We start from the raw sequence: 16039 nt of genomic DNA, 5'->3' as shown, positions 1-16039 counted from the left end.
CCTCAAATCTCAGCTGAGGTTACAACTTTTGAGAAGCATTTTGATTGAGAGAAAAGTCTTAGAAAGTCTTAGCAAGTCTTGTTTTCAATTTGCTAGAGAGTTCTCCTCCTTCTTTCTTATTGAAAATTTGTAAGAGGTTGAGCTGCTTGTAAAAGGTTGTAAGAGGGGTGTTTACCCTTCCATTTCAAGAGACTTGCTAGTGGAAGGTGGGAGCCTCATCGAAGAGGGGCCTCGCAAGTGGAGTAGGTCATTTGACCGAACCACTCTAAAAATCGGCGTAATCTCTGGTTTGCTCTTTATTATTTTTATTTACATTACTGCAAATCTTCTTACTGCTTTAGTTCCTTATTACTCTTGTTGCGCAACTTCAAGAATACGCCTTCAAGTTAAATTTCTCAAGTTTCGTTCTTAACGTACGAAAGATTTTGATTAAAATCGAAGTTTTTATCCGCTGCACTAATTCACCCCCCCCTCTTAGTGCCGCTCCGATCCTAACAAGTGGTATCAGAGCGAGGTTATCTCTCATATTTGGCTTAATACCCAAGAGAGATGGCTTATTCCGGCATGCAAGAGGGCCATTCTATTGCACGACCACCTTTGTTTAATGGGTCGGATTACACATATTGGAAGACTCGCATGAGGATCTTCCTCATTTCTATGGACTTTGAGCTTTGGTCTATTGTTGAGAATGGATTTCAAAAATCTTCTCTTCCGATGAGTGAATGGAATGAATCGGAGAAGAAGGTTTTTGCTTTAAATGCAAAGGCTATGAATGCCTTGTTTTGTGCATTAGACAAAAACGAATTTAATCGTGTTTCAATGTGTGATTCGGCTTTTGATATTTGGAGAACTCTTGAGGTCACTCATGAAGGCACTAGCCGAGTGAAAGAGTCCAAAATCAACATCCTTGTGCACTCTTACGAACTTTTCCGAATGAAACCAAGTGAGTCCATCGGAGACATGTACACCCGGTTTACGGATGTCATCAATGGACTCAAAGCTCTTGGTAAAGATTTTACTAACTTTGAACTAGTAACTAAAATTTTAAGATCCCTCCCTAAAAGTTGGGATCCAAAAGTTACGGCCATTCAAGAGGCCAAAGACCTTAAAGCATTCCCTCTTGAAGAACTCATTGGGTCTCTAATGACCTACGAAATGACATGTCAAGCTCATGACGAGCTCGAGAACCCCCTTCCAAAGAACAAGAAGGATATGGCACTCAAATCACAAGAAGACCACTTGAAAGGAACATCAAGTGATGAGGACAGTGACAATGACATTGCACTTTTGACTCAAAAGTTTAAAAAATATTTAAGAAAGAACAGATTTAAAAATAATACAAAAAATAAATTTGAACAAAAGAAAGACCAAGTGATTTGCTATGAATGCAAAAAAACCGGGACACTACAAGAACGATTGTCCTCAAGCCAAAAAGAGGACATCAAAGAAGAAGGCGTTCAAGGCAACGTGGGATGATTCAAGTGCATCCGAAGAAGAGGAGTCCAACACCGAGCAAGTTACTCATTACGCGCTAATGGCGTTAGGAGAAGAGGTATGTGATTTATTTAATGAAGATTTATCTTTTGAAGAACTGTCTATTGCTTTTCATGAATTATTTGATGAATGTAGAACTGTTAGCAAGAAGTTAAGTATCTTAAAGAAAGAGCATGCTTTGCTACAAGATAAGTTTGATAGTCTTCAAACTCCTCCATGCTCTAAGTGTGAGCACTTAGAAGCAATAAAAAATGAAAATATGCTTCTTAAGGAAACCTTAAACAAGTTTAAGGTTGGTAGCAAAGGATTAGATATGATCCTTGCAAACAAGGGTCACATCGCAAATAGAAATGGAATTGGATTTGTAAAAGGATTACATCAAAATCCCACCACTTTCGTAAAAGGACCTACATTACATGTTTCCTCTTATGTGAAATGCAACTTTTGTTGCAAATCCGGACATATTGCCTACAAATGCCCATTTAGGAAAATTAGTTCACAAAAATTAATATGGGTTCCTAAAGGAACTATAAAGAATTCAATCATAAATAACAAAGTTAGTGGGTCAATTTTTGAGGCACCCAAAATCAAATGGGTACCTAAAAATCATCCTCTTTTGTAGACAAACCCACAAGCTAGAAGCAAGAGATGGTATCTCGATAGTGGATGCTCAAGACATATGACTGGATATCCATCTCATTTCTCTATGCTCACTAGCAAAGAAGAAGGATACGTTACCTTCGGAGACAACAACAAGGGCAAAATCATTGGCAAGGGAACTATTGGTAACAAATTTAATTTTTCCATTGATGATGTCTTACTAGTTGATGGATTGAAACATAATCTCTTGAGTATTAGTCAACTATGCGATAAAGGTTACATCGTTAGATTTGAATCAAATATGTGCATTATTGAAAAACCAAATCATAACATGACTATGATTGCTTTAAAACAAAATAATGTCTATACCATCAATCTTGATGAACTAAGTAATGAAATGTGCTTCTCCGCCGTAAATGATGATGCTTGGCTTTGGCATAGGAGATTAGGCCATGCAAGCATGAAAACAATATCTAAGATCTCATCTCAAGAATTAGTACGAGGAATTCCAAATATAAAGTTTATTAAGGACAAAGTATGCGATGCATGTCAACTAGGCAAACAAATAAAAACAAGCTTCAAACCAAAAAATCAAATTAGCACTACTAGACCATTACAATTGATCCATTTGGACTTATTTGGACCAATTGATACAACAAGTCTAGGTGGAAGCAAATATGCCTTTGTGATTGTGGATGACTACTCTAGATACACTTGGACCTATTTCTTAGCTCACAAAAGTGATTGCTTCAAGTGTTTCTCTAAATTTTGTAAACTCACTCAAAATGAAAAAGGCTTCATGATTTCATCAATTCGGAGTGATCACGGTGGTGAATTCCAAAACCGTGACTTTCAAAATTTTTGCGAAAGTAATGGGTACAATCACAACTTCTCAACTCCAAGAAATCCTCAACAAAATGGAGTAGTTGAAAGGAAAAATAGAAACCTACAAGAAATGGCAAGAACTATGTTGAATGAACATAGTTTACCTAAGTACTTTTGGGCCGAAGCCGTAAATACGGCTTGCTACATCATGAATAGAGTCCTAATAAGACCATCCTTATCCAAAACTCCCTATGAATTATGGAATAACAAAAAACCAAACATCTCCTATTTTAAAGTTTTTGGTTGTAAATGCTTTATTTTAAATGAAAGGGATGCTTTAGGAAAATTTGATGCTAAATCCGATGAAGGCATCTTTCTTGGTTACTCTTCCGTTTCTAAAGCTTTTCGGGTTTTTAATAAAAGAACTTTAGTAATTGAAGAGTCTATTCATGTAGTTTTTAATGAAATTTCCGATTTAAAGAAAAATGATTTTGATGATGATCTTGGTTTTGATAATTTGAATTTAAATGAACCCTCTCCTCAAAATAGCCATTTGAATGCATCTTCTTCCGAAATTTCTTTACCAAAAGAATGGAAGTATGTAGATGCTCATCCAAAAGACCAAATTATAGGAGATACATCAAAAGGGGTTCAAACTCGTTCTTCTTTCAAAAATTTCTGTGCTAACGCCGCTTTCCTTTCTCAAATTGAACCTAAATGCATTGACGAAGCCTTAAAAGATGATTTTTGGATCATTGCAATGCAAGAAGAATTGAACCAATTTGAGAGGAATGAGGTATGGAAGCTTGTTCCTAGACCAAGTGACCACTTAGTCATAGGTACTAAGTGGGTCTTTAGAAACAAGCAAGACGAAAATGGTATCGTGGTTAGAAACAAGGCTAGATTAGTGGCCAAAGGTTTCAACCAAGAAGAAGGTATCGATTACGAAGAAACCTTCGCTCCCGTGGCTCGATTAGAAGCCATAAGAATGCTCCTTGCCTATGCTAGTAGTAATAATTTTAAACTATTTCAAATGGATGTTAAAAGTGCTTTCTTGAATGGTTTTATTTCCGAAGAAGTATTTGTCGAACAACCTCCCGGATTTGAAAATTCTCTTCTTCCTAATCATGTATTCAAATTGACTAAAGCTCTCTATGGCTTAAAACAAGCTCCTAGAGCTTGGTATGAAAGGCTTAGTTCCTTTCTTATTTTAAATAATTTTACCAAAGGCAAGGTTGATACTACATTGTTTATTAAACATTTTGAAAATAATTTTCTTATTGTGCAAATTTATGTTGACGATATTGTGTTTGGCTCTTCGGATGAATCCCTATGTGAATCATTTGCCAAATGTATGAGTCTTGAATTTGAAATGAGTTTAATGGGTGAATTAACTTTCTTTTTGGGATTACAAATCAAACAACTTAGTGATGGTATATTTCTTAACCAATCCAAATATACATTAGAATTGTTAAAACGATTTAACATGGATAATTCAAAAGCAATAAACACCCCTATGAGTACTACGACTAAGTTAGATATGGATGAAAATGGTGAAAGTTTCGATCAAAAAACATATAGGGGAATGATAGGTAGTCTACTCTACCTCACTACGACTAGACCGGATATTATGTTTAGTGTAGGACTTTGCGCTAGGTTTCAATCTAATCCTAAATTATCTCATCTTAAGAGTGTTAAAAGAATATTTAGGTATCTTAAAGGAACTCCAAATTTAGGATTGTGGTATCCAAAATCTAAAAAATTTGATCTAATAGCTTATGCAGATGCCGATTTTGGCGGATGCAGGATAGATAGAAAAAGTACATCCGGAACATGCCAATTTTTAGGACATGCACTTGTTTCTTGGACTTCTAAGAAACAAAATTCAGTCGCACTATCTACGGCGGAAGCCGAATACATTGCTGCAAGTGCATGTTGTGCACAAGTAATTTGGATGAAAAATACATTAGAAGACTATGGAATTCACTTTAAAAATATTCCCATAAAATGTGATAATACTAGTGCCATATGCCTTACTAAAAATCCAATTCAGCACTCTAGAACTAAGCACATCGACGTTAGGCATCATTTCATACGCAATCATGTTTTTAACAATGATGTTGTTCTAGAATTCATTGACACAAAGCATCAATTAGCAGATATATTTACAAAAGCTTTGAATGAAGACCAATTTGAATTCATTAGAAGGGAATTAGGTATGTTAAATTGTCCCTAAACAATAAACTTGTTTGATTGGATTTTCCGTAAAGTTTTTCATCTTCTTTCCATCTCTCATTCTCCTTCAAATTCCATATGACATGTTGTGAAATCTCGAAATCGACTTTGATGACTTGATTATGAATTTCAAGTTAGCGATTTGATTTAAATAAGTTTTATCTAAATCATAATCTTGATCTTGCAAAATTGGAATCACAAATAATATCACTTGGCATTCATGAATTGATACTTACAAATATGAAAGTATTGGCATTCATGACTTGAATTTGATTGAAACATTGTATGCTTAAATTCATCATTCTCCTATGTTTCAAAAATTCTTTAAATGCCTTATGTGATGATTAAAAAGTAATGTTGAGATTTTCATGAATTTGACGATTTGAATGAGTTTGTATTCGAATTATGATCTTGACTTCGTGAAATTACTACTTGAATTTTTTATCCCAATCTCTCTCTTATACATCTACAATTTCTATTATTCATAGAAAGAAGAGATTAGATAATATGAATGCATGCTGAATTTTCCTCTAAAATGAACTCTGCGTAAATATTTTTGCATACTTAATTTTCAATGATAAAATCGTTGTATGACAAAATATGTGCTTCAAGTCTCATTTTCCTTTTTGTTGATGACAAAGGGGGAGAAAAGTGATGACTTATATCATTTTTAATAGCATGACAAAATATGAATTGCAAAATCCTTGAGAAAAGTGATCGATCGATGATTATCTTATATGCCTTGCAAAATCCTTGAAAATATCGTAAGATTGATTGATCATATTGAATGCATGTCTAAAATGTATAATCATGCAATTCAAGTTGAAAATCTTTATCTCTTGTCATAGTAAAATTTCTCTCTTATCTTTCGACTTGAAAAAGATTTTCATTAAAGTTTCGTACTTACTATTGTTTAATGAGGATAACGATAGAGTTCTACGATTAGAACTTATCGGGTTATGCTTGAATCCAATGGGATGGAATTCAAGTGTTTTTTTTATCTTCTCATAATATGGCATATAGATAGGGGGAGTTATGTTTAACTCCGTCATCAATTGATTGTCATCATCAAAAAGGGGGAGATTGTTGAATCTCAGATTTTGATGATATAATCAATTGGTGGGTTAATTGATCTAATCCATATTATTGAGTTAAGTGTGCAGGATTAACTACGATAACCAGAAAACATAAAGCAAGGATACCGGAGTCGAGCTCGATGGACGTTTAAGAGACCGAAGAATCATCGGAGATGCTGCCGGAACCATCCGAGAAGAAATCGGGAACGTGTCGGAAGTTCGCCGAAGAAATCGTCGGAGGCTCGCGGAGATCACCGAGAAGGCTCGGCTACTCGTTAAAAGTCATCACAAAGATTGGGAGCTTGCAGGGAGTCCGTCGGAAGAAGTTTGTCGGAAAGCTCGCCGGAACAAGACTCGACGTTCGCGGTTGAAAATTTGCTTAGGATGTGTTTTGGTTATGTAGTCCACTTGTAATTAGGATTAGGATTAAGAGATAATCCTATATCCTAGTTAGGGGCCAACTGGGCCCAAAGTCAGAGTTGGTTTAGGCTAAAAATTAAGCTAAACCAGCGAACTAGAGAGCCAAGATTGAAGCCCAACTAGTGGCTGAAAACACTGTAGTTGGGCTGAAATCACTGTAGGCGGTGGCACCGCCTAGTTTGGCGGTGGAACCGCCCAGCACCCGAGTGCTGGGCGGTGACACCTCCTTGGCTGGGCGGTTGCACCGCCCAGCACCCGAGCCCTGGGCGGTGGCACCGCCTGGTTGGGCGGTGGCACCTCCAGCACCGGAAACCCTAAGAAAATTCAAATTTTGGAGCCCAAAATTTGAATCCTCTTGAGGCCTATAAATACCCCTCAAATCTCAGCTGAGGTTACAACTTTTGAGAAGCATTTTGATTGAGAGAAAAGTCTTAGAAAGTCTTAGCAAGTCTTGTTTTCAATTTGCTAGAGAGTTCTCCTCCTTCTTTCTTATTGAAAATTTGTAAGAGGTTGAGCTGCTTGTAAAAGGTTGTAAGAGGGGTGTTTACCCTTCCATTTCAAGAGACTTGCTAGTGGAAGGTGGGAGCCTCATCGAAGAGGGGCCTCGCAAGTGGAGTAGGTCATTTGACCGAACCACTCTAAAAATCGGCGTAATCTCTGGTTTGCTCTTTATTATTTTTATTTACATTACTGCAAATCTTCTTACTGCTTTAGTTCCTTATTACTCTTGTTGCGCAACTTCAAGAATACGCCTTCAAGTTAAATTTCTCAAGTTTCGTTCTTAACGTACGAAAGATTTTGATTAAAATCGAAGTTTTTATCCGCTGCACTAATTCACCCCCCCCTCTTAGTGCCGCTCCGATCCTAACAAGGTTGACATCCTTTCTTCATCATCTATTTGCATATTGTTGTAAAACAATCTAACTAGTCTAGGATAAATGGGTTCGTTGATCTGCAAAATTGGAAGTAGATTTAGGTTTGCAAACCATTGGATAGTCTCTACATCTCTTAGTTCATTCAGATCTACGTATTTTCCCTTATTGATGCTTCTTAGTTCGAAGGAGAGAAATTTTTCAGCATGGTTTTTGGAATCAAAAAGAGTGAGATCAAACTCTTCTACTACTCTCCTCTTTCCCTTGTCCCTTGAGGATCTTCTAGATCCCATAACTACTGCTGTTTAGAGGGATAATGATAAGCTAAAGTAAATGAAGAACAAAACAGAATTTAAGAGTTTCTTAGAGAGTACCTTTGTGAAATCTTCAAGAGAAGGAAGGATTCTTGATGTTTTGCTCCGAAATGGGAGGTATTTGGAAGGCTTAGAGGAGTGAAATGGGAATGGAGGAGACTTGGAAGAGTAGAGGAGGAAATGGGGGTGAGTTGGGGTCGGTTCCTTAGCCGGCCCTAGTGTGGGTTTAAAAGGCAGAGCTGCTGGCGGTTGCACCTCTGGCTGGAGCGGTGCAACCTCTGGCAACCCGTGATAGCTGGAGGTGCCACCTCCAGCTGGAGAGGTGCCACCGCCTGCAGCCAGTGAGCACCTAAGATGATTTGATTAGGGAGCCTTTGCCTTGAGGAGAGTTTCAGAGCAATTAATGTTTGTTACATGATTTCGTATGAGTTTTTATTTAAGGAGGAAGCTCTTTGTATGATCAAGATAGATCTTTTAACGTGCATACGTATGTTTGTTTGGTATCCCTTTTAAGATCATGACATATTTAGTTTCTACAAGAATTAATTCGTAGATGAACGGGTTTTGAAGATCAGGGGGGTATGTGAATTTGGATATCATATGTTTCTAATAAGGTTGTATCGTATTTGTGATTTCACAACTTCCACTTGTTACTTAAGCGTTGCGAGTTCCTTTTTGATTCTTGGTTTATGACCATTGAGAGTCAAGGAGCAGAATGTTATTTCTTGCTCCGGCCTAGACTTTTAATGTTTTTATAGGAAGGGATGATCTTTAGGAACCCATTTGCGTTTGGGTGCCTCATAAATAGATCTACATTTTCTATCATGTTGCATAGAGTTTATCATGGTTCCTTTAGGAACCCAAATTAATTTGTTTGGACTTATTTTCTTGAATGGACAACAATGTGTCTTGTGTCCAGATTTGCAACAAAAGTTGCACTTGGTTTGGTGTTGAACATGTAAGATGGGGCCTTTTACAAAGGTAGTTGGATTTCGGTGAGGACTCCTCACAAATCCAATCCCACTTCTTTTGGGAGCATGACCCTTGTTTGTAAGGATCATGTTTAATGACTTGCTACCAACCTCGAATTTCTTCAAGGTGTCCTTGAGTAGCAGGTTTTCTTTTTGCATGGTTTCTAGATCATGACATTTGATACATGATTTTAAACTATCATGATGTTCGACTTTTAACTTATCAAACTCACAAGTAAGACTATCATGCATCTTTTTCAGCAATTTATATTTTCTACTTATACTCTTGCATTCGTCAAATAAGTCATTGAAGGCATTTAATAATTCATCGAAAGATAAATCAGCATCTAATAAATCCGTTACCTCTTCTCCGATGGCCATTAAGGCGTAGTGAGCAACTTGCTCGGTGTTGGACTCCTCTTCCTCATATGCGCTCGAATCATCCCATGTTGCTTGGAGCGCCTTCTTCTTTGTTGTTCTTTTCTTGACTTGGGGACAATCACTCTTGTAGTGTCCCGGCTTTTTACATTCGTAGCAGATCACTTGGTCCTTCTTGGGTTCAAGTTTATTTTTCACATCGTTTTTAAACTTGTTTCTTTTGAAGAATTTCTTAAACTTTCTTGTCAAAAGTGCCAAGTCATCATCACAGTCCTCATCACTTGAGTTTTCTCTCAAGTGGCATTCAGAAGTTTTAAGTGCCATATCCTTCCTGTTCTTTGGAAGGATGTCTTCTTGCTCTTCATGAGCTTTGCAAGTCATTTCGTAGGTCATTAATGACCCGATTAGTTCTTCAAGAGGGAAATTTCGCAGATCTTTTGCCTCTTGAATAGCGGTGACTTTAGGATCCCAACTCTTAGGAAGGGATCTTAGTATCTTATTAACAAGTTCAAAATCCGAAAAGCTCTTTCCGAGTCCTTTTAGACCGTTGACGACATCCGTGAAACGGGTAAACATGTCGCCAATGGTTTCACTCGGTTTCATTCGGAAAAGTTCAAAAGAATGCAGCAACAGATTGATTTTTGACTCTTTCACTCTACTTGTGCCCTCGTGGGTCACTTCAAGTGTGTGCCAAATATCAAAAGCAGTTTCGCAAGTTGAAACACGATTAAACTCGTTTTTATCAAGTGCGCAAAATAAGGCATTCATAGCCTTTGCATTAAGAGCGAAAGCCTTCTTCTCCAAATCGTTCCAATCGATCATCGGAAGAGAAGATTTTGAAAATCCATTTTCAACAAGGTTCCACAGTTCAAAATCCATAGAAATAAGAAAGATCCTCATTCGGGTCTTCCAGTAAGTGTAGTCCGTTCCACTGAACATGGGTGGACGTGTAATCGAATGCCCCTCTTGGTTTCCGGCGTATGCCATCTCTCTTGGGTTTTAATCCTCTAGAGAGTTAACCTTGCTCTGATACCAATTGTTAGGATCGAGAGCACTAAGAGGGGGGGGGGGTGAATTAGTGTAGCAGAAATCTTACAGCGATTAAAAACCAAAAGCTGCGTTCGTTCAAAAACTATTATGATGCAAAAGCAAATTCTCAGTTTATATCTAAGTGCAGTTTGCGTCTAAGCGCAGATTGCGTCTAAGCGCAGTTTTGCGTCTAAGCGCAGTTTACGTCTAAACTCAGATTTACGTCTAAACGCAGTTTTACGTCTAAACGCAGATTTACGTCTAAACGCAGATTTACGTCTAAACGCAGATTTACGTCTAAACGCAGTTTTACGTCTAAACGCAGACTTACGTCTAAACTCAGATTTACGTCTAAACTCAGATTTACGTCTTAAACTCAGATTTACGTTTAAACGCAGATTTACGTCTAAACGCAGTTTTACGTCTAGACGCAGATTTACGTCTAAACTTTGAAACTCGTTTGTATACTCGCAGAAGGCAGTATGCAGTTGAAATCAAGACGTAAACGTGAACTGAGATCTGATGATTGAGCGAGGAAAGCCGATTTACGTCTGAATGCAGTTTTACGTCTAAATGTTAAAACTCGTTCGTAAAATTGTAGAGGACAGTTTGCAGTTATCAATGGGATCAAAATGTAAGTGTAAACTGCAAAGAAGCTCGTTCGTAAAAGCACGGAAGACAGTTCTGCAGAATCAAACGTAAACGTAAACTGTAATGTATGAAAATACGAATTTACGTCTGAATGCAGATTCGGAAGAACAGCACTTAGAACTTGTTCGTGAAAGCGCAGAGAGCAGTAGTAATGAAGGAGGTTTGCAGTAATGATAAAGTGCTCGAGAATAAACGCAAACCAGAGATTTAGAGTGGTTCGGTCAGCCTTGACCTACTCCACTTTTGGCTTCCTCCACCGACGAGGTTGCCGACGTCAACTAGGTGCCTTCCTTCAATGGGCGAAGGCTAACTGTCCTTTTACAGTTTCTCTCCTTTTGACAGGCTCAGGAGACAACCTTTACAGACCTTTCTCTCCTCACTTTACAACTGAAAACTTGAAGAACAGAAGGAGGAAACTTAAAGGCTTTACAACACTTTTGAGCTCTTAGAATCACAGAAAAGATCAAGATTTCGGTGTTGGTCTGTATCTTTTCAGTGCTGAATGGGTGGGGTATTTATAGGCCCCAACCCAATTCAAAATTCGAGCTCAAAACGATCAAATCGATCAAATCCCAGAATTCTGGGATCAGGCGGTTGCACCTCTTGACTGGAGAGGTGGCACCGCCTGGCAGAGCTCGAAGACTGAGCTCAGGCGATTGCTCCTCTCTGCCAGAGCTCGAAGACTGAGCTCGATGGTTGCATCACCTGGCAGAGCTCGAAGACTGAGCTTGGTGGTTGCACCACCTGGCAGAGCTCGAAGTCTGAGCTCGGTGGTTGCATCACCTGGCAGAGCTCGAAACTGAGCTCAGGCTGATGCACCTCTCTGCCAGAGCTTGAAGACTGAGCTCGGTGGTTGCATCACCTGCCAGAGCTCGAGACTGAGCTCAAGCTGATGCACCTCTCTGCCAGAGCTCGAAGACTGAGCTCGGTGGTTGCATCGCCTGGCAGAGCTCGAAACTTGAGCTCTGGCGGTGCTACCTCTTGACAGAGGAGGTTGCACCGCCCAGTCTAGCTCGAAGACTGAGCTCTGGGCGGTTGCACCTCTTGGCTGGGGCGGTTGCACCTCCCAGCCTCGCAGCCCTGGCAGTTGCACCTCCTGGCTGGGGCGGTTGCACCTCCCAACCTCTCAGCCCAGGCGGTTGCACCTCCTGGTGCAATCAGGGTCCGAATGGTTCGCTCCATTCGGCCCAATTTGAATCTTTTCAGGGGCCCAATTGCCCCAAGATTAAGCTAATGGGATCACCTCCCATTTTCATGCTTAATCATCATGCTAACTACGATTAACTCTAAGACAACTTCTGCAGCTTTGCTCCGATGCGTCAATCGCTTCTTCCGGCGAGTTTCCGGCCAACTTCCGTCGATCATCCGATAAACCCTCGGTGATCCTTCTGCGGACATCCGGCATACTCCTGGACTTTGCGACGATCCACTTGGCGAGTTCCGACGAGCTTCGCTTGGCAAGCTTCTGGACTTCTCGGATCTGTTCTCGCTGAACCTCCGACGACCGTCCGAACTTCCGTCGAACTCTCGAACTCCCAACGTGATCATGATCTTGACTCCGGCGCAACACCTGCTGCTTGTCTTACTCTCATCGTAGTTAATCCTGCACACTTATCTCAACACATAGATTAGATAACAAATGACAATTGACTTCATCATCAAAATCCGAGATTCAACATTTAAAACTTCCATCTGGCTGTTGGTTTGTGGGTGATATGTCATATTCCTTTCTAATTTAGTACCCTGCATATGGAATAACTTTGTCCAAAATCTGCTCTTGAAGATGCAAGTAGAATTTGTCACAAGTACAATGCGTCCCTTATAGCATAATTCTTTTGAGTCCCGATTGTAATGAGCCACAGAGCTTGGTGCTTCCTCTAATTTTTTTTGTATCTTACTGGTCTCCGAATCTTCCTGCCATTCCATCTTAATATCCTCAAGGAAATCGCTGGTTGGAAGTAAAACAACCGAAAATTCAGCTTGCTCAAGTAGCTGCGAAAGCGCATCTGCAACAATATTCTCTTTCCACCTTTTATATGTTATTTCATAATCAAATCCAAGAAGTTTTGTTACCCATTTTTGTTGCTCAGGGGATGATATCTTTTGCGCCAAAAAGTACTTGAGGCTTTTATGGTCGGTTTTAATTTGAAATCGTCGACCTATCAAGTAGGGTATCCACTGCGTTGCTGCGCGCACAATAGCGAGCATCTCCTTATCATTTGTTGACTTATTTTGATAGGAGGGAGATAATGCCTTGCTAGTGTATGCGAGTGGTCGACCATCTTGCATGAGAAAGACTCCAATTCTGACTCCAGATGTGTCGGCCTCAATAATGAAGGGTCGGTTGAAATCTGGTAGTGTTAACACCGGCGTCGTCGTCATGGCTGCCTTAAGTTTGTCGAAGGCAACAGAGGCTCTGTCAGACCATTGGAAGACATCTTTTTTCAGTAATGAAGTAACTGGTGCACTAATCTCTCCATAGTTTTTCACGAACTTGCAGTAGTAGCCTGTTAAACCTAGAAAGCCATGTAGCAATTTTATGTTCCTCGGGGTCAGCCAGTTTTGCATTGCTCCAATTTTGAAGGGGTCTACTGCCACACCTTTCTCTGATATGATATGCCCAAGATATTCCACCTTCTTTTGAAGAAAGCAAAAATTCATAGTGGTTGTTGTGTGTTCAAAAGGTGGTTTTCGGTATGTCTTCTTCGCATACTCGTATTTGATGATACCCGGATCGAAGGTCCAGCTTTGTGAAGATTTGTGCTCCCTTACCAACTCATCTACTACTAGAATAGGGTATTTATCCTTGATGGTTATGCCATTGAGAGCTCTGTAATCAACACATAATCGCCATATTCCATCCTTCTTTCGTATGAGGAGCACCGGTGAAGAGTAAGGGCTACAACATGGCTGAATAACTCCTGTTTTGAGCATCTCTTTTATAATCCTTTCTATTTCATCCTTCTGGAGATGTGGATACTGATATGGCTGAGCATTTGCTGCAGATTTGCCTGGAAGAATCGTTATACAATGATCATGCCAACGGGTAAGAGGTAGGTTGCACGGTTCGTCAAATATATCTGAAAATTCAGCAACCAAAAGGCCGTTGCATGCTTTATGCAAAACCTTCTTCATTTGTTGTGTGCAAATCGTCGTGATGTCGCCCTCACGTTTCCCGTTCAGTATCACCTGTTTCTCCTTATTGTAAAATTTCATAATTAGTTGCATAAAATTCTAAGAAATATCACATAATATCGTCAACCATTTAATTATGAGCATAGCCTCATGATCATTAAGAGGGGAGAAGGAAGAAATATGCAATTATCTCTTGGTCCTGCAGCAATAGTTTCTCCTGCGGGCGCCTACGATCACAATTCAAAATCCGTCTGTCGACGATCTTAACGTTAAACCTGCTGCAATTCTCAATAGGTAAGGTCATCTGGATAGTAACCTTACTATTTAGAAAGTTATTAGAACTGCCCGTGTCGACGAGAACAGTGATCGGTTGTTGTTTGAGAAGGCCTCCAACTTTCATCGTTTGCGGGTTTGAGTAGCCGGCTAGTGCATGTACCATAACTTCAGTCGGTTGTGGGTCTTCTTCTACATCTTGTAACATCCCCCATTTTTGAAAATTTAGTAAAAGGTTTGTTTGTAAAAATAAAGATTATTTAATAATTATTTTATATCAAATGACATTATATTAAAGGTTTATGGCTAGGGACCTAAGAGTAAATATTAGAAGTTTGATATAATTTATGAAAGATTCAGATTTAAGTTAAAAAAAAAAAAAGAAAAAAAAAATATAGTGGACATGTGTCACTAACTAACCTAAGGTTGGTGCCACTCATCTTTGCTCTAAAGATGACACCTAGCCCCTTTCATGCATGCATGACACCTTGCAACTTTTGCATTAGCCAAAACCTAAATAATTAGATGAAAGGTTAAAGAAAACAAATCTGAAGAGTTGCAGCCAACGTGAGTTTGAGAAAAGAAGAAGAAGAAGAAGAAGAAGAAGAAGAAGAAGAAGAAGAAGAAGAGCTTGAGGTTTTTCATCAATTTTCTCACATTTGGGATTCAAATAGTTATAAGGCAAGTGTTCTAACCCCATCCCACAGTAACATTAATCTCTGTTTCCATTTTTATTCTGTAAAATTTGAACGATTTCAATTGAGAACCAGACCTTCTTTCGTTTTGATATAAAGCTATGAATCTGTAATTTTTTGGTAATTTGACCTCTATGCAATGTTTTGGTCATAACATTTTGTAATAAACTCTGATTTAGACAAAACCTGTTCCATTTGAAATTAGACAAGAAAATCTTTATTTCGATATAAAGATCGAATGATTTGGAGTTTAAATGCCTACTAAGACTTCTGTTTAAATTCACCCTACAGATTCTGTAAAACAGGGACTGAAATTTCTGACCTCTTGTTGCTTAACTACTTATAACTTTCTGCTGTCAACTCGGATTCATACAAAGTATGATTTATTCGAAACTAGACTCAAAATTATTTTTGTGTATTCCTGATTTGAAATTTTTGGAGTACAATTGCTAACTGAAACATCTGCTTTCATCGACCCTATGGATTCAGTAAAATAGAGCTAATATTTTCAGACCTTTCGCTATGAAATTATCTGTAACTCCCTGTTGTAAATTTTAATTCTTGTTAAACTTGATTTGCCTAAAACTAGATTGACAAAGCTTTCTAATGACACCTAATTTGTATAAATTGGAGTATAATTGGTTATCCAAATAGTTCATGCAATGTTCCTATCAAATTCTGCCAGAATCGAGCTTTGGTCGATTTCGGCTTTCCTTGTTTATTCTCTTTGGAAATCGATTTCGGCAAAAAAAAACTCTTACTTCAGTTAAGCTTTACATTATTACCTTAAATTCCTGTATACTTTTGTCCTCTATTTATTTGTACATCTGCAGCTATCATCTAAAGATCATGTTTGCATCGTAATGATTTCGGCACATGCATCCCATTGTTCCGCATTTGCTTTCGATATGTGCCTCTTCCAGTTTCATTTATTTGGATATTAAATTTATCTAACTTTCTTATTTCAATTTAGCTATATATGATTTCTTGAAAATTCTTGTATGCTCTTGCTTTTGTTTTCTTTCAAATCTGAATACATTTATGAAAGATTATGTTTGTATCATATTGACT

Source organism: Musa acuminata, chromosome BXJ1-7, assembly GCF_036884655.1.
Source record: "Musa acuminata AAA Group cultivar baxijiao chromosome BXJ1-7, Cavendish_Baxijiao_AAA, whole genome shotgun sequence".
Taxonomy (NCBI): Eukaryota; Viridiplantae; Streptophyta; class Magnoliopsida; order Zingiberales; family Musaceae; genus Musa; species Musa acuminata.
This window is presented reverse-complemented; position numbering follows the sequence as displayed.